At 38.9% G+C, this 24,904-nt stretch overlaps 1 non-coding gene across 1 annotated transcript; it reads left to right on the top strand.

Moving 5' to 3' along the window:
- Positions 1-14,282: 14,282 nt before the first annotated feature.
- LOC114238883 (U6 spliceosomal RNA) lies at positions 14,283-14,390 on the top strand. The gene has a single exon (XR_003624134.1). It is a non-coding gene; the product is annotated as a U6 spliceosomal RNA (small nuclear RNA).
- Positions 14,391-24,904: the final 10,514 nt, after the last annotated feature.

Here is a 24,904-nt window from a genome sequence, read left to right as displayed (position 1 = left end):
AGTTGTGGCTCACGGGCCTAGTTGCTCCGCGGCATGTGGGATCTTCCCAGCCCAGGGCTCGAACCCGTGTTCCCTGCATTGGCAGGCAGATTCTCAACCACCGCGCCACCAGGGAAGCCCCGAGGAAAGCAATTCTTTTATTTCTCACTAGCTCCAGGTCATGTCCTCCTAGAACCTCTGCCAGTCTTGGCATTTAGCTCCCCAGAAATAACTTGACAGAACAAATAAAAGTTAAAAGATCTTCAAAATGTGACCAGACATCCAAACAGGTAGCATGCACTCTGACAGCAGGTTATGGACATGTTAAGGCAAATCACATCCAATTTAGTAGGGCCCTGAGTCCCAACTAGAGGAAACAGATTCCTATTATCGGAGCTGAGGAACTTGGAGCAGGTTTCCTTAAGGCTGACAGAAAAAGGTGTGGCCCACTCACTCATTTCTCAGCCAAAATGTCTTGTTGTTAGGGCTACAACAAGAACAAGAAGTCTGTAACCTTGAACGTAAGGCAATGAATTTTCAGAACGTAGATCTCTTCCAGACGTGTTAAAAAGGCTCATTCACCCAACATGTTGAATTTTTAGCTTAATGATCTCAACCTCCCATATTTTAGGGAAGCTTCTCAATCATTCAGAAATAAAACGATATAGTCAAAGTATTGTGTGTGTGTGTGTGTGTGTGTGTGTGTGTGTGTGTGTGTGTATGTCCTTGGCATTGGTAAAAAGCCCTGCTTCCGGTTATGTAGCTCGCCCCCTGAATCACCTAATCATTTCAGCCGTCCCCAAGTAAGGAATGCCCCATCACTTTCTAGGAGCAGGGGAGCCTGTTGGCTTCCAGCATTAAGCCTACTGCCCGGGAGTAGAGCTTATTATTAAATTCGAGGGTGGAATAAGAATAATTGTGAACCATCCTAGGGTAACTGGAGTTGGACCATGGCCAAAGGAACTCCATGATCAAAGGCAATGCTGCTTCTACTGGGTGGAAGATGAGAGCAGACGGATTGGGGCAGGTCCTTTTGGATCAGGGAGAACACTAGAAAAGTTTGGAATCAACATCGTGGACTCAGTCTGCAAGTCAGTTAAGTTGTGCTAGAGTGATTTTAATAGCCTTGGTTCTCTTTTGAAGAGATAGAAAACCCCAGCTTTGGTTGCTGCCCTGTGTACTTAGATTTTTTTTTCAGGTAGACAGACAGAGACCAAAATCAACTTATCATTATTATTTTTTTAATGGAGTGGAGTTAGTAGGTGGGGAGGTTAGGCTCTTATAGTGCTATAAGTCCTATAACTCTACACAATAAGGATCCTGGCAAATGAGGAAAAAACTCAGAAAAGCCATTACCTGAGGTCATCTCTGAAAATCCTTTAAAATTGGTAATGTTTGTTAAATGTTTGGAGGAGAACTGGGAGATAAGACAGAGTGGTAAGAGGACTTCATTTTAGGGTGTTCTGAATCTTTTTAAAATAAAGACTGATTGACTGATTGATTGCTGCGTTGGGTCTTCATTGCTGTGCACGGGCTTTCTCTAGTTGCAGCGAGCGGGGGCTGCTCTACCTTGCAGTGTGTGCGCTTCTCACTGCAGTGGCTTCTCTTGTTGCGGAGCACGGGCTCTAGGCTCACGGGCTTCAGTAGTTGTGGCTCGCGGGCTCTAGAGCGCAGGCTCAGCAGTTGTGGTGCGTGGGCTTAGTTGCTCCGCGGCATGTGGGATCGCCCAGGACCAGGGCTCGAACCCATGTCCCCTGCATTGGCAGGTGGATTTTTAACCACTGCGCCACCAGGGAAGCCCCAGGGTATTCTGAATCTTGATGTTTGTGACTAACTATCCCCCACCCCCCAAAAATAAAGATTAAATTAAAAGTAAACTTCTTTGGGGAGGAATGAGTTTTAGCCATAAAAAAATAGCGAACAGTGTTCTCTTCCTGAATTGCTTTACATTTTCTAGCCAACTTAATTTTCACAGCACCCCTATGATGTATATACTATCGCCATAACCCCATTTTACAGAACAGGAAACCAAGGCACACAGAGGTGAAGTACCTTGCCCAGGGACACAGATCTAATAAACAGCAGGCTGGAATTCTGATCCAGCTCCAACTGTCTGGCTCCCATATCTGTGTTCTAAACCTTTCAGCTTTGGCTTCACCTGGGAGAAATGCAGATTCTCGGGCCCCACCCAGACCCAGAATCAGAATCTTCAGGGTAGCAAGGTCCCCAGATGTTTCCTGTGCACATGAAAGGCTGGGAAGACTGAAGCCTGAACCACCAGGCACACAACATCACCTCATGACACCACACTGAGAACAGCACATCTGTTCTCTGTCAGAAGAGAACTCTTGAATTCACTGCTCCACATTATGGATCAAAACTCAGTTATTGGGAAGAATATTTAGGAAAAAACTTACTGAAAAATTGTAGTTTATTCACTGGGGGGCACTGGGATTTTGTCAAACCTTCCAAGGTCCTTTTTCATGTATCCAGGGTTTCTAAACATGAGTCTAGAAACCAGATATTCTAAATTTTGGTTTTGATTAAAGCTCTGTGAACTATTTTTCTTCCTGAAAATTCATTTCATGAAGACTGACTCGCTTTGGGATTGAAAATGTCCAATCTATACCAATAATCAGAGCTCCAAACTTCATTCAAATAAAAGTTTCTACCTTCATCCCCACCCCCTACCCACCCCTTGGGATGCAAGGTTTAATGTCTGGAAGGCTGTTGATCCTTTTTGCCGACAGACTCTTAGATCATTTCCCGCATGGATGGTCCAGTAGCTCACTTTAAAATGTGGAGGTACTCAGTCTTGGCCTTTGGACCTTAGAGGAAACTGACTTAGTAAGAGTTCCATTTTAACATCTTGATATACACCAGACCATCTAAATATTCATCTCCCGCGAGACCATGAGAGGCACCGTATCATCTAAATATCTCTCATCAAGACAAGACCATGTCTTTAGTCATCACTGTGTTTCTAGTGCCTGAATATGTTTTGAATGTATAAGACCTGATCCTTTTCTTCACCTTCGTTATTCCGTCAAATTTCTATTTATCCTTAAAGTTTTAACTCAAACATCATTTCCTTTGCAAGTCCTCCCTGACGCCATTCAACAGTATCAAATGTGTTCCCTATCTTTGTACCTCCTATAGAATTTTACTTGTCCTCTATTTTATTGCTTATCCCCAGTCATGCTTTTATAGATAATCAGCATGTCACCTGTCTCTTTTAATGCCAGATGCAGAGAAGAGTACTTTGTCCCCGATGCCCTCCTCTGTCCCTGAATCTAGCATTAGTGCCTTGTATATACTAGGTGATCAAAACCAATTTCTCCCCCCTTATGTTTGTTTCTTTTTAATTTAACTTTGCTAGCTAAGGATCACCAACAGGTATCACGTTGAACATTAATGAGGGGAGTTTTCTATGTCATGGGATGGAAAGTGGACTTATCTTCCAAAATGGGACTTAAGGGTCTAAAACTCTTCCATTAGGGATAAAAAAGCTCCTATTCCACCTGAACAGGCTGACCACTGGATGCTATGTGTTACTGCGTATCTCAGAGGAATTTCTGCCATGCAACCAAGACCATGGGAATCAGAATGACGTGGCTTAGACTTAGCTGGCTGTCAGTTAATTTCTCTGAAACTCAATCTACTCATCTATAAACAGGGATTTAAAGTGTGTGTCAGGAGGTTTATAGAAAACACATTTGTGTGTATCACCTGGCTCATTACAGGTACTTCTTTAGTAGCTATTACTATTAAAATTTATACTGCCCATTCATTTGGTGCCACCTACGTGCCAGACCTGCTCATGGGGACCTATGTACCTTCCTACTTCATATAATTAGGAGTCACTACCCCTCCTTGAAATATATCAGAAATATAAGTGTGGACTTTAAATAGTGAGCTTCATGGTGTTTGAAGCTTATATTATCTGGGGCAAGGAATATTAAACTTGAGTCAAAGACCATTTTTAAAAAACTGCATGATTAACACTAAGCAAGTGATAGAACCCCAGCCCCTTTGTGACTTTTTTTATGAAGAACACAAGCAGATGCTTTGAGAAATCTATGTATGTGAGAAAGATTATTCATTCTGAAAACAAAAACTGCTACCCTTATTGAGACCTCTATCCCTTATTTGCCCGGCTATTTTGTAGACCCAAGAACACTTCCTGGGTGATCTGTATCTTCTAAAGTAATGGAGTCGTGTATTCCAACACCTGGTACCACCTGCTCCTGGTAAGCAAATGGCTTTTCAGCCTCCTTGACTTTCAATGAGAAGATGAAATGATCATGTGCAGCTAGGAGAGCATCTTATGGGGACGCAGTAGCAGGAAGAGGAATAAATTAAAGCAGTCCTTCTCTATGCCCTTAGGTAAAAACAGATTTAAGAGATTTAAAATGTTGAACTTTGGGTCAGCTGGGCAATCAAGTAAGCAGCTGAAAGGATCTAGAGGGAATCTGATGACAGATATTTGAGGCTCAACTGTCAAGAGGGTTTAGATACTTTACCATAAGGCCAGGGTCAGAATGGTTTACAGTGAATATTCCTGATAACCCAAAGGATTCTTTTAATTTATCAGTAAAAAGTAAATATAATTTTAAAATTAGGCATATTTCCTTCTTCACTTGGTTTTTATTTAAATACATATCTTAGAAGATGAAAAACAGACTTTACCGTTGAAATGCCCTCTTACAGAATATGTCTTGTTTCTTTGGCTAAAATATTAATTTCACAGTGGACAAGGCAGAGAGGTCAAAGGAAAATATCTAGTATATAGTAGAAAAAGTAGACATGAACTTTATGAGTATTCTCAACTTTGGGGCATTCTGTTCAGATAGAAGACACTTTCAAGTACTGATATCTGCAACTTAAGCTCTTTTCACTGTGTCACTACATATTTTTATGCCCTCAAAGAGATAGAGATGCTTGAAAGGTAGCAAGTTGTTGTTAAACATGAAGGACTGGAGTGGCTACTTGAGATCAAATACTGATTCTATCACTTTTCAGCTGTGTGAATTCTCTGCCTCATTTTTCCCATCTGTAAAATGGAAATAATAATAGTACCTTGTTCATAAGGTTCTTGATAACACTGAAATAGCTAATTCATGTAAAGCACTCAGAACAATGCATGGCACATAGTAGGTGTTCAGCATACATTTGTTGACAACTTTAAAAAGTATACACATCTATTTCTATTTTGATTCTTTTTTTTTTGGAAATTTTGTGTTGATGTTACTCCCTTTAGTTGTTTCTTCCTTTAAAATCCTTTCAGGTTTTTTTGCCTGGCGCTTAGCATTCATCATAACAACTACATCGATGACGACAATAGCTCTATTTATTGGGCTCGTATATCTCACAGCCTTTGCATCCGTCATCTCATTTATTGTTTGGCTATAAGAGTCCAGAATTCTTAACATACCTTGTAGCACCTTCATGATTTTCCCTTCCTTCTCATCTCTCATTGATGTAAGACATGTCTGACTTGTGTTGTCTGAACAACTCAGGTGATTTCCAACTGCATACAGTAGGCTCTTTTTTTAAATTAATTTTTATTGGATATAGTTGATTTACAATGTTGTGTTAGTTTCTGCTGTACACCAAAGTGAATCAGTTATACATATACATATATCCACTTTTTTAGATTCTATTCCCATATAGGTCATTACAGAGTACTGAGTAGAGTTCCCTGTGCTATACAGTAGGTTCTTATTAGTTATCTATTTTATATATAGTGGTGTGTATATGTCAGTCCCAATCTCCCAATTTATCCCTCCTCCCGTTTCCCCCTTGGTAACCATAAATTTGTTTTCTACATCTGTGACTCCATTTCTGTTTTGTAAATAGGTTCATTTGTACCCTTTTTTTTTTAGATTCCACGTATAAGCAATATCATATGATATTTATCTTTCTCTGTTTGACTTACTTCACTCAGTATGACAATCTCTAGGTCCATGCATGTTGCTGCAAATGGCATTATTTCATTCTTTATCATGGCTGAGTAATATTGCATTGTATGTATGTACCACATCTTCTTTATGCATTCCTCCGTTGATGGGCATTTAGGTTGCTTCCATGTCTTCGCCATTGTAAATAGTGCTGCAATGAACACTGGGGTACATGTATCTTTTCAAATTATGGTTTTCTCCAGATATATGCCCAGGAGTGGGATTGCCAGATCATATGGTAGCTCTATTTTTAAGGAACCTCCATACTGTTCTCCATAGTGGCTGTACCAATTTACATTCCCACCAACAGTGTAGGAGGGTCCCCTTTTCTCCACACCCTTTCCAGCATTTGTTGTTTGTAGATTTTTTGATGATGGTCATTCTGACCGGTGTGAGGTGATACCTCATTGTAGTTTTGATTTGCATTTCTCTAATAATTAGTGATGTTGAGCAGCTTTTCATGTGCCTCTTGGCCATGTGTATTGTCTTCTTTGGAGAAATGTCTATTTAGATCATCTGTCCATTTTTTGATTGGGTTGTTTGTTTTTTGATATTGAGCTGCATGAGCTGTTTGTATATTTTGGAGAGTAATCCTTTGTTGGTTGCTTCATTTGCAAATATTTTCTCCCATTCTGTGGGTTGTCTTTTCATTTTGTTTATGGTTTCCTTTGCTGTGCAAAAGCTTTTAAGTTTAATTAGGCCTCATTTGTTTATTTTTGTTTTTATTTTCATTACTCTAGGAGGTGGATCAAAAAAGATCTTGCTTGCGATTTATGTCAGAGAGTGTTCCACCTATGTTTTCCTCTAGGAGTTTTATAGTATCCAGCCTTACATTTAGGTCTTTAATCCATTTTGAGTTTATTTTTGTGTATGGTGTTAGGGAGTGCTCTAATTTCATTCTTTTACATGTAGCTGTCCAGTTTTCCCCGCACCACTTATTGAAGAGACTGTCTTTTCTCCATTGTATATTCTTGCCTCCTTTGTTATAGATTTGGTGATCACAGGTGCGTGGGTTTATCTCTGGACTTTCTATCCTGTTCCATTGATCTATTAGAATGCAGAAACTGCCACTGTCTATTGACAAACACATATTTGTACTTTAAGATTCAGGTCAATTATCTGCTATTTCAAAATCCTGTACTCTATGCACTAGCAGGTTGTTTTTCACAGCAGTTATTACGGTGCTGTGCAAAAATCAAGCACCAATGTAATCATCTCAGAGTTTTATTGTGCTCCCCAACTTGCCTCTTTTATGACTCCCTGGTCTTCTTCTATAAACCTGCCGTAATTATGATACAAACTCTTCTAAATTTGTTGTGCCATTATTATCATTAAATAAGCCCTCTCATGAGGCACTGTCTCGTGGTGATGAAGACCCTGGGCTCTGGAGTCAGTATGTCTGGATATAGATGCTAGCGCCAGCATGGTGTCACCCTGGGCAACTTGCTTACTTTTTCTAAGCCTCAGTTTTCTCATCTTAAAAACAGGATAATTATATAAACTCTTTTATAGCATTTTCTGGAGGATTAGATGAGACAATGTTTTTAAAATGCTTACTCTGGTCCCTGCCCTAGTGGGAAGCAGCTGCATAGCACAGGGAGATCAGCTGGGTGCTTTGTGACAACCAAGAGGGGTGGGATAGGGAGGGTGGGAGGGAGATGCAAGAGGGAGGAGATATGGGGATATATGGATACGTATAGCTGATTCACTTTGTTACACAGCAGAAACTAACACACCATTGTAAAGCAATTATACTCCAATAAAGATGTTAAAAAATATATTATCTATGGTTAATCATGAAATAAAACAGGCCAAACTCCTCTCTCTATGCGTGCGCACCCACGGAAGTAAAAGACATAATTGTCAAAGGGATTACCACACACACTATCTAAATGCATATATTACTACATTTAATAAACATTTGTTGAAGGAATAACTCTTATGCACAATATATTTTAAAAACACAAAAGCATGTCTCAAACATGACATGACCGAGTAAAGGGATTATTTCCACAAATCCCCCATTAATGAAACAGAGAAAGATGAGAATACGAAGAAAACCACAATTGCTTGGGAATCCCTAACATATTTTTGCTCTGTTCCTTCATTCATTACAAAATTATTGAACGTCTGTTGCACAACTAGCAACAAATCCTTTACTAGATGAGCTATACAATAGCCTTTGGATAAAAGCAATAGAATTCTAACCAATCAATTCAATTGTCTATGTGTAGTTGAATTTTACCTCTTTTTTTTTTTCCTTTTGTGATTCTTACCTTTAGTGTAGGTGCATAGTCAGTATACTAAATTCAGTTATGCAGAAGCAGCAAATGGTTTGGCAGATTATTCATGGCTGCACATAGGCAAGTAGATGCTTGCCTAGCAAGAAATCTATGGTTTAAACTGACATCTCTTTTTCCCCCCAAATGCTTAAAAAGGAACAGACACTAGATTTTTCAGTGTTAAGGTAAGCAAACTATCAGTTTATTCTATTTAGATGTGTCTTAATAACTAAATTGCTAATATCTTTAGAAAATTATTTTAGTTTTCCTTTCCTTTCATTAACTTGTTTTCACAGTAGACATTTTTTTTTTTTTTTTCTGAAGGATAAATCTGTGTACTATTATAGCCAGAGGGGCATTTAAGATACTGCTTTGCACCTGGGAAACCCATTTAATTACTCGAGCTGTCAAAATGTTTTATTGTAAACAGCTTTTCTGATGGATCCTGTTTCCCTCCTATGAACTATCTTCCCCAGAAGACGGTCCTCTTTTCAGAGGAGCTTAAAGTACAGGTGTCATAATTTAGAGGAATGAAGTTTTTATGTCTGAAAATACCCCATCCTTCTTCTCATGTCCGATTGAGAAATATTGCATGTTCGTTTTTTTCTAGTTTATGTGCATCATAAAACACTATCAAATTAAAAAGATTTTAAAAATTAAATAGAATAAACTGTCTAAACTGCAGGTAAAAGTAAGGTTTTATCTGAGATGAAAAATAAGATATTTGAAGTTGTATATATCTAATAAATCTATTTAGGATGCAATCTAACAACATAAAAAAAGAGGCCTAGATGTTATAAGATTTTACAATTCATTTAAATACACTGAATATCACATAAATAAACTCAGGAACCAAAGAAAGTTTCTGTGATACACAGATGTCTTTTCACACAACACAGCTGAGGTTAAGGAGCTTTTGTCTTGTCTGGCTCTGATTGGGAGTAACATTCCATATCTGTTAAATCCCTTCTTGTTTGGAAAACTTACTCTAATTCCAGGGCCTGCCTTGGCTTGGAGTACACCAAGAACATTAACAACTAAGGAAAGTTTTTCCCCTTTATGCAGAGAGGCAGGACTTAAGTACCATTAAGTCTCAATTCTGGAGTTTCTCATACAAATGCAAGGGTGGTTGGTTAGATGGAGAAATCCAGTGAGGACTCTATTATGAATTTTTAAAGGCTATTAGCAACTAATGGCCATAATTAGAAAAGAATTATTAGCACATTCACTTAAATTAAGCTCCCAGTAACAGTCTTATTGTGATAGGTAATCTTCCTACACCCTTATGCATTGATAACTGTCATGTGAAAATATGGACTGAACCTAATGAGTCCTATGAAATACGTGTGAAATTCAAACAAGTGATCTCTTATTATTGCATAGGATAATCCATAAACTAAGGAGACCCCAAATGCAGTTAGTATATTAAAATAGTTCCAAATAGAACTCTAAACTCAATCTTAAAGAATGGTGTTAATAGTCCTCCTCTACTAAATACTCAAATATTCACACACACTTTGTCACATGAATGTGGGCATTGAACCGTCTATGCTGTTAGTACAGTTCAAAATATACTATCATGTTGCTCAAAGATACTGCCTTGGAACTCTAGCAAACAGCACATGGGCTTGCTCCCTACTCTAGGCTCTACTCAGCCCACACATCACACATACACACATTCTTCCTTGCTGTTTTAAGAATTAGGATTATGGTCTTTATAAGCAACAATCCAGGTTCTAACTAAAAAGAGCAAGGCCAGGGATGACTGGTCATGAAGAAGAGCAAGAAGATCCCTAGAGCTTTATCACTATGCCTGGGGAAGAGAAAAAAACGTCCCCCAGACATCTCTGGGCCAGGGGAACGTCACCCTGGGTTGACCTAGAGAGATCCATGGGAGAAAGGACTGTTGCCTGATGTTCCCTTACTATTCTCTCTGGTATACCCCTACCTCTTTCTGTCCAGCTGAATTTTTTAAACTTGGCCTGCTTCTGAGGTTGGTTTCTTTTCTACTGTACGAAGGGTTAAAGCTGCTACTTTTTTTGCTCCCTTTTCTTACTTTTTCCCAAAATTCCTACTCTAACTGAACAATCAAAAACTGAATTTTAAGCTGATTTCACTCCTCACTGAGTTTGAGATTTTTCTTTCAAAGCCCCAACAATAGTTGTCAGTTCATACGACCAATTCAGAAGGCTTTTCACCTTTACTAAGCTACTCCCTTTCCTTTTGTGCAAACCTGGTGTTTGGAGTCAAATGTGTTCCAGGCATGGATCTTTTTATTTCCTCCTAAATCTTTGAGTACAGGGTAATTCCACTGAGACCTACTTCCATTTCCACCCAAGTTTATGATTCATACTCAGTATAATAAGGGCCTTATCCCCCTTATTTGTTCAATATTTAACTCTGCCACACTATAGGTTTCTGAAGTCCACAAATACAATAAAGAATTTAGCTAGTGGTCTCGAGGTCCCTGATCAGGAAGAAAGCGACATAAGAACCTGTCGTGTGTGTGTGTGTGTGTGTGTGTGTGTGTGTGTGTGTGTGTGCTCTTTTAGTTTCACTTCAACTCTCCTATATGCAACCTTCTGCAGACAATGATTTATATAATGAATAAATTGAGAACACATGGTTGGAGTGATTCAGATTGGCTGAAAAAAAAGCCCTAAGAGTCCCCTGAGGAGAATCTGGCATGGTTGCCTCTGACCAAAAATGGTAAAAGAGCCCAGAGAAAGGTAAAGAATGACAGAATCTAGGGCAACCAACCAGGTAGTAACTTCCAGTGCTTGAGACCAGAATTGCAAAAACAAAACAGAAAATAAACTTACACTAAACAGCTGTGCTTGTTTTGTGGCGAGCTTCACCAGGTTAGTGGGGGAATTTTGCATTTCTTAGTTTGCCTGGAATATCAGTTTCAGCTGTGCTGGCAACTGGAGGTTCACTCTAAAGCAGTGGTTCTAAGTGTATAGTCTAAAGACCAGCAGCATCACCTGGAAGCTTGTTAGACATAACAGATTCTTGAGCCCCTCCCAGACCTCCTGAATCAGAAGCTTTGCAGGTGGAGCCCAGCAGACTGCTTAACAAGCCCTGCCACTGATTTCTGATGTATGAGAACCACCGCCCTAAACGCTAATGATCTCTTCTAACATAAGCGTCCTCTGAGCCTAGATTGTGGCATTAGGTCCCAGTTCTGACATTCATGCCCATCGTATTTCTTCTGATCCCAGAGAGAGAAATACTGGCGCCAAGGACAATGTAGAACAAAGAGACACAGATAGCCATCACTAGCTGGGGCTTTCACTGCAAACCCGAGGCTATTTCCATTGTCCCTGCATTCCTGGAAGGAGTCACAGAGGAGTTGGAGGGATGGCCAAGACCTCCTCTGAGACAGCAGTCTGAGCCCTCTTGCCGCTCCCATCAGAGGGAAACACTTTAGAAACATTTACCTCCACTAGCTTATAACGCTACAGAGAACTCCATAACCTGCCCGGCAAAATGTCCTGGGGTTTGACTATTACGTGAGCAGCATTTCTAACCTTTCAGTGACTTAGAAGAAAAGCAAGAGCATGACTCCCCTCGGAGCAGTGATTCCCTGGCTTTGGGTTGCGCAGGGAACCACAGGGTCATGTAAAATACAGATATTCAAGCCTAAGGGGTTCTGACGCAGACGGTCTAAGCTATAGAGCCCAAGAGTCAATATTTTAATAAGAATCCCCAGATGATCCTGCCATTGCTTCCGTAAGAAATTTAAAGAACTACTACTGCCTTATACACAATTGATACAGCACTTTTAGCCTGTACATTATATCCATTTCCCGAACTTCTTACGTGGAGATTTCAAGGCTTTCTCTCAGTTAAAAATATGAACAGATAGCTTTGTAATGATAATGTTCCCATCTGTTCATATGGCACTTGTACACTTTTAAAAGTTCCTTCACATGCACCATCTCAAAATAGCGAGGGCACAAAATGGTATTGCTTGGAGAATGCTGCTTCCTTGATCCAAGCAGTTATTTAGAGAGAAGAGAGGAGTTTATGAATATATATATTTGTGGCCGTATACAATGTGCAGGGATTAATGCCATGGATGAAATCAGGCACTGTGGAGAACGCGCATCCAAGGGAAATCCAAAAGAGGATATCTTTTTTCTTAGTGAGAATTAAATTAAGGTGATTTTTAGAGCAATTGCACTAGAGTCCCAGCTGTTTCCAAGGCTGTGGTCTAAAATATTGGATTATGTACTTTTTTCCATACTTGAAAAATTTGCAGTACAGCTTCCACAGAATACTGCCAAATAAATACTAAGGATGTCGATGTTTATTCTTCTGGAACAGAGACACAAAAATCAACCAAGAACTCTATTTACGAGTGGAGGGAGACCCCTGAAGGACACATTTTCATTATGTAAGAGTAAAGGCTCAGGACAGCTCTCAGGGATTTCCTACTGGGCTCTACGGCTTACTTTTGTTAAAGAAGAGCGCCAATGCAGCCAAGGTTGCAGGTTTGATACCCACATAAGAGGAAAACCATTCTCTGGTTACAGACCGCACCTTGATCAGCTGCCCTGCAAGTGTATGCCATTGACCAGTAAAGAGCTCAAGAACAATTGGGAAGCTGTTAATACCACACAAGACGCCAAAGCTCCTTTCAAACTGGTATATGCAGCTGGGGCTTCATCTCTGTTGTATCTATTACTTAATTGGATTTTAAAGCATCTACTACCTTAAGAACCTCATCATCTTCCTGTACACAACAGTTTTAACCATGCAACACATTAGGGGAATCCAAGACAGAATCTCTCAAATATTAAGTAGATAACAATATGCAGAACAATACCTGTGATTAATCCTGACAATTTCATCTGATTACCTCTACTTTATAGGCACGTTACTTACTTGCAGTTTTCTTACAAACTTTTTGTTTTAACAATTGCTACATTGGTCTCTGCTTTGATATCACTATAACTTCATTTGGTTCTGCTTAAGTTTTTTTCTCACATGATTTAAGTTTTAGGTAAGTATGAACTAATTCTAACTTGGAGAGTTCATTCTAATGAAAATGACTCCTGGAAGATTATATATAGTTTCACAGTGTATGGGATGTAGAGTGAGGGTGTGAAACGCACACACAGTAAACACACAGCATCACATCTGTGTCAAATTTCTCCAAAGAGAGAAGGACAAAACCAAACAGCTAAGGAAGGGTCTACCTGACTACTCTTTTCTTAGCTCTCACGTATTTTCTGTTCTGACTTTTCTTCTTCCAAACAACAATAAGGAGGGTACAAAAAAGGTAAAAATCTTCGTTCCAAGGAGAACTTTGTTAAAGTAAGCTTTAAGGACTGGAGCCAAAGGCCTTTTCCCATGAGCTTCTGGAGCAAAACACAAATGGAAACACAGGTCCGCAGATAACAAGCAGTGCTGGTCCCTGGGGCCGAGCTTCTCAGCCTGCAGCTGAGTTCCGTTCCCCCACTGCTGGGGACTGTTAAAGCCTCTGGCCCAGGATCAAGGAATAGTTACAGGGACAGCACGGCTGTGTTCCAAACGTTATCTAGGCTGTAAGCATTACTAACTGAGTTTAAACTACAAACATCACTAAATGAATTTGTACTTGAACAGAAACAATTAATTTTAGCTATAACTGTTATTCTACAGTTGGACAGGACCTTAGAAATTCTCTGATGAGATCCAAATCCCTCAGTTTCCAGGTAAGGGGACGACCAATTAAGGTAAAAAGACTTATCCAAGGACACACAGCTGGTTAGACACAGTATCCTTGGCTATTAAAGGAAATGATCACATTTTGACACCAATGACATTTTCACTGCCTTCATACTTAAAAAGATGAAGCAAGTGATGCCTGTCATAGTGTGCCCGACTCCCACCTGATCTCCTATCCTTATTTCCTCTTTGAATATCACACCTTCCTCTTTCTCCATGAGCTTCCCCTTCTCTGATTTTACCTCCTTTTTCTAAACCATCCCTGACTCTCCTCCTCGCACTGTATCCCTCTACTTCTCCCCATTCCTGAGCCATAAGATAGTACAGAGTCAGGAATAATGAAGGGGTGCTTGCTTCGGCAGCACATATCCTAAAACTGGAATGATACAAGGAAGATTAGCATGGCCCCTGCGCAAGGAATAATGACGGGAATCAAGAATATCTATTGCTTATATCACTTTGTAAGCTTTGTCAAAGGTTTTACATCTTGACGGGACATTTCAATATCCCTACTAAAGTGTCTCCATCAAAATGTCCAGCTTTGCAGTAAAGATGAGCCATCAAAAAATCCAGGAAGACTAGAGAAGAAATTTCACATTTTAACTTCTGACTGCCCCGTTATCCGTCTGCTTGGTACCTCTCCATTCTCTTGGCCACCACTGTCTCTTGTTCTGGAACCAGTGCAGGGCCCAGCTCTGAGTGGGCTCCAGCCAACCTCACACACGCGCAATCTGCTGACGGCACTGGGCAGGGTACCCGATGTTCTCTCTCTTTACTGGCTTCCCTACTGCTGTGGATGCGGAAGCCCTCAAAGAACCAAGCATGCACAACTCAGAAGTGGGAAATGGAAGTTACTACAAACTTATTTATCTGCCTCCCTCCCCAATCCACAGGGACGGTCCTGAGATACACTTGATATGGCTCTTTGGGGCTAGGTCTCCTGGATCAGGTGTCTGGCCAGCCTGTTTAGATATCCTCTTATCCATTCTCTCTTCTCCCTGTTTCACCACCCTTGTATCTCTCACTTCTTTCCTCTGGATTTGCACTCTCTAACTAAGGCATTGAAGCCTGCTTTCTAGGTAACCCAGGCTAAGGGAATGTACTTTGGTATACAAACTTAACATTCCAATCAAAACTCAAAATGACATTGGCCAATATCTTACAATATAAGATTTAGCATTTACCAATTATGTGACTACATCTAATGTATTCAAAAAATTTTAAGACCAACACAATCAAGTATTGGGGTGTTAATGACTTCCCAAGACTCAGTCTTAAAAGGGATTCTACTTTATATTTAAACTTTACTTGCTTTTGTATAAGGAGGGTGTATGTGAATTAGAGTAGGGAAAGAAAGAAAAAGTAACATTAAAAATGCATTATAAATGTAGATTCCCTATGTTTTCCATGTAACTCAAAGAGTTGAGTTCATTTGTGATAAAAGCAAGACATTGATAGGTGCTAAATTAAAAAACAAATGGGGGGCTTCCCTGGTGGTGCAGTGGTTGAGAATCTGCCTGCTAATGCAGGGGACACGGGTTCGAGCCCTGGTCTGGGAGGATCCCACATGCCGCGGAGCAACTGGGCCCGTGAGCCACAACTGCTGAGCCTGCGCGTCTGGAGCCTGTGCCCCGCAACGGGAGGGGCCGCGTTAGTGAGAGGCCCGCGCACCGCGATGAAGAGTGGCCCCCGCTTGCCGCAACTAGAGAAAGCCCTCGCACGAAACGAAGACCTAACACAGCTAAAAAATAAATAAATAAATAAATAAAAAGAGTAGCTATTAAAAAAAAAAAAAAATTAAAAAAAAAAATTAAAAAAAAAAAAAACAAATGGGTGTTTGACCAAATAGCTTCGGGAAATTCTGAGTTAAACAAAGTTAATCAATTTTTTTTCCTTATTGTACAACTTCTCACAGCCTTTGATATGTAAAACTATAAGATTAACTGATTGTTCTGTGTTAATTTATCAATTATTACATGCTGGATAAATTACATGGGGATCTGATGGTGGACAAAAATAAAAACAATGTTTGCCCTCATGTAGTTTTCAGCCCACTGAAGGGAGACCAACATCTATAGAAATGATTATGTAAATAAATGTAAACTTGCAAACAAGAGAAATGCATGAGAGTTTGTAATAAAATTCCAATGAGAATTGTGAATATCTAAGGAGGGTAAAGTATATACTGTTTACAAACATAATTTGATAACTGCTCATTTTTCAGGGGAAGTTTTTTTGGGGCAGGGAGGATGAAATGCTGTATTAAGTGTATAGCTGAGGTTGAGAAAGAGTATTGAGACATCGTTGAGAAACAACGTTCAAAGAATTGTCTTTGAGGAAGATTCTTAACCTCTGTCTTCTCATCCAAAAATGAGAAGTTTTAACTCACTGACATTCAGTGACTTTTCTAGTTGTATACTGTATGATTAAATAACTCTAACTAAAATATTTAGAAATTTGAGAATATTGTTTGTGATTTCTCCAGGACCCAATGCTGTCCCTTCTCTCTTTGCTGCTAACCTAATTGGTAATTACTCCCTTCATTTGAGTGATAATATGGTAAATGGAAACCATAAAATCTACATTAGGAAATTTTGCTACTTATTGCCAGGAAGTAGATTAAAGCTATTGTACTCTTCAGCCTAAAGATATGGCAAAATCTGACAAAAGGCACCCAGTTTACTCAAAGAATAAGGTTTAATGTCAATAAAACATTTGGGATGGAGAATTAGTCCACATTTTCTTTGGTGAGTACTATAGACAATAATTGTGTTGAATTTTATATATAAAAACTTCTATAATCTACTAGGAGTTCAAATAACCTCAAAATATTGAAATGATTTTTTAAAAAATCAATGAAAATTAACACAGATTTCTGTTTTAAATGCCATTTTCCAGTTAATCTCTATAAAAAACAGATGTCTGTTTCCCATTTGTCTCCTCCTTAAAATAGCTTTACTGTGTGCCATGTATGTCTAATCCTTCTCGGGTAATATGGATTTAATAAGACATATGTCCTTATGTGTAGTACTTGGAAAGCCCTTTTCACAATTTGCTGTTTTAGGTCACACACATCTGGTGCTATTTTGACCTGGCAATTACATATAGTTCCTTCCTTAATTTCTTGGGAAAAAATAATAACATGACAAATTGGGAGTATGTTCAAATTAGCTTTTAAGTTTCTCCCAGTTGGGTGGACTGAGCAAGAACTTCTATAAGCATTTCCTTCTTAGAGCTACATAAAACTTTCTCACCCATTTTTCATTGTCAAGAAATGTCTTTTTAAATATCCAAAAGTCAAGTTTAACGGTAGCATTCTAACATTAGTTCAATAAGCCACTCTACAAGTTGAGGCAAATATATTTCTCCCTGAATATTATGTGTCAGAAGGTCTATCATTTAGCCCTGGCTCTACCACATACAAACTTTGGAACTTTTGTCAATTCATCCCACTGCTATTAGTTTCTTTGTGTATTTTTATGTGGAAATTAAATTATGTGGTCTTCACACATCACAAGGTTACTTTAAGAATCAAATGAAACATACGTGGAAGTGTTCTTTTATGTGGAAGTGTTTTGAAATATAAAAATAATTTTACAAATAAGAGATACTATTTGTTGATCTCTAAAGATTCACCTTATTAAACTAAACGTCTATAAATCAACAGGACCTTATTAGATACTATGGAAGATATGAAACGTGTATAATGCAGTGTTTTTCAGTTATAAAAGGTGACCTTAAAACACTTCAACCAACTACTACTACAAATTAAATACTATATACTATAAGCAAGAAGTAGAATAGCTGCTTAAAGAAGAAAATAATCAGTGTAAACTGGAATAATGACATACTAAATAGTAACTGAGTAATCAGAAAGGATTTGAATAAGTGCAAAGCAAAAGAGCAAGACAGAAAACCTTCAGAGGGGCAAGAGTAGGCACAAAAAAGTGAAATGTCAGAATGAATGAACCACTTCTCAGGTGACATGGTCAGATCCTTTAAAAAAAAAAAAAAGATCTCATTCTGGTCTTTTGTACAAATTTGAATCTCTTCTACCCAAAAGGAATATATGCAGAAATTCAGGACCAACAAATCATTAAGAACACTTTGTTCTCATACACCTAACACCTCCTGTCTCTCATTATTCTTCTTCCACCAAAACAGTGTGGACCATTTTTGGCAGCCTGTCAACATGCAACCTGTCACCACACTAATTAATGTGTCTACAGCTAGAAAAGCAATGATAAAAAACGACAACCTGATGTTTCAAATTTAATGTCTGACAGCCACTTTCCCAAATACAACCTGTGGAATTTATAAATCAAGAGGAAAATCTGTTCATGTTTTCAAATCAAGGACAGTATGGTGACTCTTTGCTTTGCCTGACGCATATAGCACCGTATCATTGGCTAGGGCAGCTCTGGTATTAGAGTAAGGGAAGCAAGGTCTCAGGAATAAGAGAAACATAAAGTGTATGTTTCATCATGGTGATGTTTGGGATTATCATATAACTGGGGGCAATCATAAAATCACGTTTTGTCCGTAAATTTTGTCATGGTTATCTCAGAAACCTAGAAAGAATATACATGTGGCATGTTGGAATCCCTTTATAATGTGCTCTTGGGCACGCTTTTCCCCAGTGGAGGAAAGCTCACACGTGCTGCTCTTCCTCACCCAAGGGAGCTCAATGATTCCTAGGAGGTAGTCTCATCACTGCAGGACAAATCACAGAGTAGTTTTGTGATGCTACTGAATCACTTTTGTGCTGCCTCTGTTTCCCTACTGGCTTCAAGCTACAACTAAGTTACTTAAGAAGCAAAAACTTTATCTTGAACCAATTTCACCTTTATAATCCCTCCAACCCAGCACCCCTTGATATGTTTATTTAACAAAATTTATATAGTACCCTTGATGTTAGAGGTGCTTTCTGGGGACTGATGATCCAAAGACATATCATGCCTGGTCCTGAAAATTATTTATCAAGGTCACTGTGCACTTGCAATATTATTTTATTTACCACTATGTCAAGGCATCTTGTTTTGTCTGCCACCTCCTTACCTTCTAAAAGCACTAAATTTTGTTTAGAGACTCCCTTTCACTGATAGTACAGTCAGAAAGAGCTACCAAAGTCCCTCACCATGGACCTCATGCTACTTCAAGGTTTGGCATGGAATGGTGGGGATAGGTGTGGAGATGGAAAGATGCAGGACCTAGTAGCTGCTACCTACCATGTTGCGTAACTGAAGAGAAATGAGTGAAGACTGGTGTTATGCCTTCCAGGGACCCATAACAACTACACATGACTAATGGATTAGCCATCGGCACCAGCTTCCTCATCAGCTGCAAACAGTATTTTACTCAATGAATGAGTAGAATAGTTCCTCACCACAAAGAGATTCTGCCTCTGAATGCAGTGGAGATTTTGCCTTTGAAGCCATGATAGTACAATATTGAATCTTCACTAAATGCAATTTACCTTATAATAAGTAACAGCCCCATGGAAGAGCACTGCTGTAAGAAGGGAATTATTATTCCAGCTTCATAAGGTATTTGTCTGAGCTGTAAAAAAATGGTTGAATCTTAGTCAAGCTATAAGCACGATAGCAATTTCACTCTTTCATGCCTTTGCACGTGATGTTTTCTTTGCCTCGAAATACCACTTCTCTCTGGTTGGAGAACCCAGCTTAAATGTAACCTTCTGGGTGAAGTTTCTTCTGACCTCTCTAAGGTAGAGAATACTCCCCCCTCTTCTGTTCTTTCATTACGTATCTTCACTGAACAGACTTATATTAGAACACTGATTGTTTGTTTTAATGGTCATCTCAACTCAGCGCTAAACTCCTCGAAAACAAAGACATGTTTATATTTGTTTCCTCCGTGCCAGGCTAATAGCAGAGACTCAGTACTTGTTTGTGAAATAAGCATTGTCATGGTCACATGAAGTAAGTGGCAAACATTAAATGGACAAGGGACAAGAGCCCATAACCATCTGTCCATGTCCCTCTTGACTGCCCCAGCTGTGAAAAGGTGGGGGTAACCACCACTATTTATATTATTCATGTTGATAATATCAATTCTGGAGAAAATGGATGTCAAGGGCAGCCTTAAAATGAAAAGGTAGCCATTCATTTAGAGAGGCATTCAGTAGACATTTACCAATTAATCACTATGTGCTATGAAAGGCAAGATAAATGGCACGGTCCCTACTCTCAAGAAGACAAGAAAATAAATCTTCACAATACAGGGTATTAAGTGTTGAGCACTGTGATAAGAAAGGCACCTACTCTACACTAGGTGAGTCAGGGAGGGATTCTCCGGAGGGTTATGACCAATGCCCTTGAAAGACCAAGGGGACTTAAGTGTGACGAAAGCATAGAAAGCATTCTGAGTAAATGGAAAAGCCATGTGAATGTTCAGTGTTGGGAAAGAGGCTAGCATGTTTGGGGACTTAGAAGTAGTGTGGCCTGGGAGATAAAGAAAGAAGGGGGAAAAGGGGACTTCTACCTGGTTACAAGCTAGTGAGGGGAAGGTATGAATGCATGTCAATGAGTATTAGGTCTTTAAAGGTTCAGTTTCATGATTTCTAACAGCATACTCCAGCCAAGTTCCAATAGGGCAGTGTTGCCCAAATCACTCAGTCTGGGATACCCAGTCAAATCTGTCATACTTGGGGAAATTTTTTTGAAGGTTTAGGACAATTATACTAATCCTATTTATTATAATTTTAAAAAGTTGATTACCTCAAAAATCCACAGGACAGATATACCAAGTTTTTTTTGACGTAGATGTTTAAAAATAATATTTAAAAACTTTCTTTTAAGTCTAGAATAAAGGTAAATAATCAACTGATTCTAACACATCAGCATGGCTAGTTTGGTAAAATGGACTCTATACAGCAATTTTTGAACACTTTATATTGACCAGATGTGGATGAGTGACTTAGAACAAAATTAAAATGTCCGTAAGAATCTTCAATAGTAATTTCCTGGGCTGATCTTAGTTCAACTTCAACTTTCTATAAGAAATGCGACATTTCTGCTAACTCTAATTCCAATCTTTGTCTCTGAATCCCCAAATCAGCTTTACCTCCCTCTAGCATACAGCTGTCATTTTACTAAATCAATGGGCAGGAGACCTACTCCCCTCTCGGAGAAACTTATTCTTATATCTTATATCTTATTTCCAAAACAATACCTAAAGAGCAGAATGTAGAACTTCCAAGGGACATTATAATTGTTTAAAAGGCAGAAAAGCCTCATATATCAGTTCCAGTGGTAGAACAATCAACTACATTGTACATACACAGTCAGATTCATTCATAATCTGTGCTAGTATTTCCAAAAGTCTCAAAACCATGTTTGAAAATTTTTAATGGATCATAAAATAAAGCAAATTGTGTACATTCATTTAAATCAAGCGAATCTGAACATTTGAGGCATGATCCTAGTGCAAAACTCAGTGCTTGGCCTCAAGTAGTATACGGAGATGACCCAAGTACAGGTCCCATTCCCAAGAACTTTCAGTGTATAAGAGCTGATAGAGCTCTCCCTCTCTGAATATTCCTTCATTTTAAATGTAAAATGCTTATTCATTGAATAGGTACTTCAAAACCCCATGTCAAGTTTTCAAGTCTGTAAATATTTTAAGGCTTCTGGAAAGACAACAAGTAAGAGTGGTGAACTAGGATTGAGATATGCTGACCAGTTGCTTCTGAAGTTCATTAGAATGTCTTTCAGGAATTTTCTTGGCAGGCAAAAAAAAAAAAAAAAAGCCAACACGTCTATCAGTACATTAAGACTATTGGGAGAAAATGCAGGAGAGGGAGAGGAAAGTACAAATAAAAGAATACATTTCTCAATTTAAAGATTTCTGACTGAAAGTCCTAGATTGATAAACATATAAAAATATCTTGCAGGGAAAAATGTTGTACATGTCTAGATCTCAAGATATTTCCGAAATATTAATTCTCTCCACACATCTGAGACCAGCAGGCATCATTTCTGCTACTGGTGAAGAAAAGAGCCAAGTTGCCTAGGGCTCTGCAGCTTGTTGCGGTGTGAACCAGAACTAAAATAGGATTCTTGGCTCTCTGGATTTCTGATATCCAATTCAGCAGACTTCAACTTTCCACTAGACACTCTTGCAAGTTAAGCAGTTCTCATGTCAGCTTGTAACCAGCTGCTTAAATATCCTGTCAACTCTTCAAGTGTTATAAGTGTTAAGTGCCTAGGAACCTAGTATGTCCTGAGGACTAGTACCTACCTACCTTGCTATATTGTTTGAATTTAGGTAGTAGCAAGAGTTCAAGAAGCCATCACTTCTATAAGTACTGCATATTAAAGTTCTAATGCTAATATCTTATGGAAAGAAGACGTAACTGGATAAAGGCTGAGAAGCCTCAAGTATTTCCTTAAATAGGAAACCAAATTTCTAATGTTGATACAGTGAATTATTATTTACAAATATCAATACAGTTTATTTTTAAAAAGTGAAAGAAAAAAAATAATTGGAGGGGAGTAGGCATGTATGCATATGCGTGCTTAGGTTGAAGCAGAATTTTTCTACATATGTCACATAACCAGTTTATTTTCTATGAAACTGACTGGCTGTTTGACGTTGAATACATAACAATATATAAAAGTGCCTCATATTTAGATTTTTTTGGTATTAAGTAAAAAAATCACTTAGAAACATGTTTCTTATTGGCATAACTGAAAAATCTGGAAGTTAACAGAAGATGGAAAATTGAACACAAGGAAAGTAATGTAAGGAATGTAGAGGGATGGGAGGAAGAAAGTGACATAATGAGAAAGATGAGGTTAATGTGTGTTATTTTAAAAGTACCATTCACTTCACAGCCACTTACTGAGAAATTACTATTCCTAGGCACTTAACAAAATATCATAGAGCTGAAATTCCAGTGGAGAAAGAAAATAGACATCAGATGTATAGTGTGTCAGGAGGGGATGAAAGTTAGCTATACTAACATTTTAAATAGAATTAGTTTAAAATTTTAAATAATAGATTAAAATTAAAAAGTTTTTTGGACAGCTTAAAATAGAAATTGTTCATGCATAGTCACATATCTATACAGTATATACAGTTCATAATAGAAAGGATTTCCATTAGGTGTTCTTTTTAGTGTCATGTCTTTACATCCTAAGAAACAACCTAAAACAATGCTTCTTTTATAATGAACTGCTACCAAGATAACCCACTGATTTATAGGGAGACCTCTCTCTATATAATCTTTGAAGTAATAATGTGGCCTTCCCTTCTCACCTCCAAACCCCAATTTTCAAAGCCTTGTGCTTTGGGTCTTAACTGCAGTGTTAAGCAGGGTCTACTTGGATAAGCTCAGACTCCAGAATTAGTTTGATAGCTTTATATTCACTCCATAGAGCCCTGGAGCTCTGTGACAATTGATTAAAGAGTGAACAGGTAAAGGTAATGAAATGACACCACAAAGGGGACCTCACCAGGGGAAGATGACATACAACTCAGTGGACCATTAAATTACCTCTCTTGATTTGTTCCAACAAGATACATACAGTCTTAGTCTGCATGTTTTGTATTACTACCATGTATCTGAAGCTCATTCATGGTTATTGTATTTATTTCTTTTTAAAATCTCCAACTTTGCTTCAAACTCTCTTCAAGCAAAATAATGTGCATAGTGGAGTCTTCTGCATGATCACATCCTTTCGTACTTTAAACCAAAACTTCTTCCAAATTTACATAGATAGCATTTTGAAACCCCAATATCTGAATTGGCAGAATTGTTGCACGTTCATTCGTTTATATAATCATTCATTCAGTCATATAACAATATATATTGAGCCTTTATAACAATATTAAGGTACTGTGCTAATATATATAGATATAGAAATAAAAGACCCATTCTCTCTAAATCTTGAAGAAAGATAGATAAGGTTGAAGACATAATTAAGTGCTCTTATAGAAATATGCACAGAGTGAAGAGAGGTTGGCACCTAATTCGCCCTTGGTGTAGGTTACTGGACAAGAGTTCCTAGAGGAGATGACACTTGTCTTGAGTCTTGAAGATTAAGTCATATGGAAACAGTAGGAAGAGCGGGGGGAGGAAAAAACATCTTAAGAAGCCTTCCTGGTTCCCAAAGGAATTAAAGATGTTTGGCAGGAATCTAGGCCTTGGACCCCAGGTCAATCTTATGGTTATTCCTGAGTGATAAATTCTGCCTTTCTGTTTCTATGTCTAGAATCATCTGTTAATGGGTATATTTATGTGGGCTCAGAAGTGGCAATTGGGGTACAGTCAGTTGTAGGGAGCAAGAATGAGTTTTCCAGAAGAGAGCTGGGTTATGGGCTTCCACTCAGGGAGCCAGATCAGTAACTGTCATTAACAATTGCTTTCTGTTAACAAAAAGCCTTTTGATATATACTCATTGTGCTGCTTGATGTGGGAGGCCTCATGGGTTACAAGGCCTTCTAACTAGCACTCCTCTGTGAGCTAAGATAAGGCAAAAAGCTGGATTTGTCAGAATAGCTCCTGGTTCTTCAAAGCCATCTGAGGCCCCAGAGTGCACTATTACCTCCACGTAGTGTGAGAAACCCATGATCTGCCTTTCTAGGGGAATGAAGGACATCCTCCCACATTTATTCCTTCCATGCTGGAAGTCTAGGGTGTTGGCATGAGTGCAAGGTGGGATGGATACCCCTCTGCTGGGGAGCCAGGTGATTTGGGGTGGAGGCTATGTCTCCAAGTTCCAGTATCTGTAGACAAAGTGGATTACCCTGGTATAAGCCCAACTTTCAGGGGGGCATTGGGTGGTCCAGGGCAATATTCTGCAGTGAAAAAAGTCCTTGTGTGCAATCCACTGAACTTCTCAGCACCTTTGCAGGCCATTACTGGAGGACTTCTGAATTTCTTGTGTGCAACATGCATCATGCAGAGCCAAAGGTGCTGCCTCAGGCTTGCTGCTCACTCAA

This window comes from Balaenoptera acutorostrata, chromosome 8 (assembly GCF_949987535.1).
Source record: "Balaenoptera acutorostrata chromosome 8, mBalAcu1.1, whole genome shotgun sequence".
NCBI classification, from domain to species: domain Eukaryota; kingdom Metazoa; phylum Chordata; class Mammalia; order Artiodactyla; family Balaenopteridae; genus Balaenoptera; species Balaenoptera acutorostrata.
The sequence above is the reverse complement of the archived record's forward strand: the minus strand, read 5'-3'. Positions and strand labels throughout refer to the sequence as shown.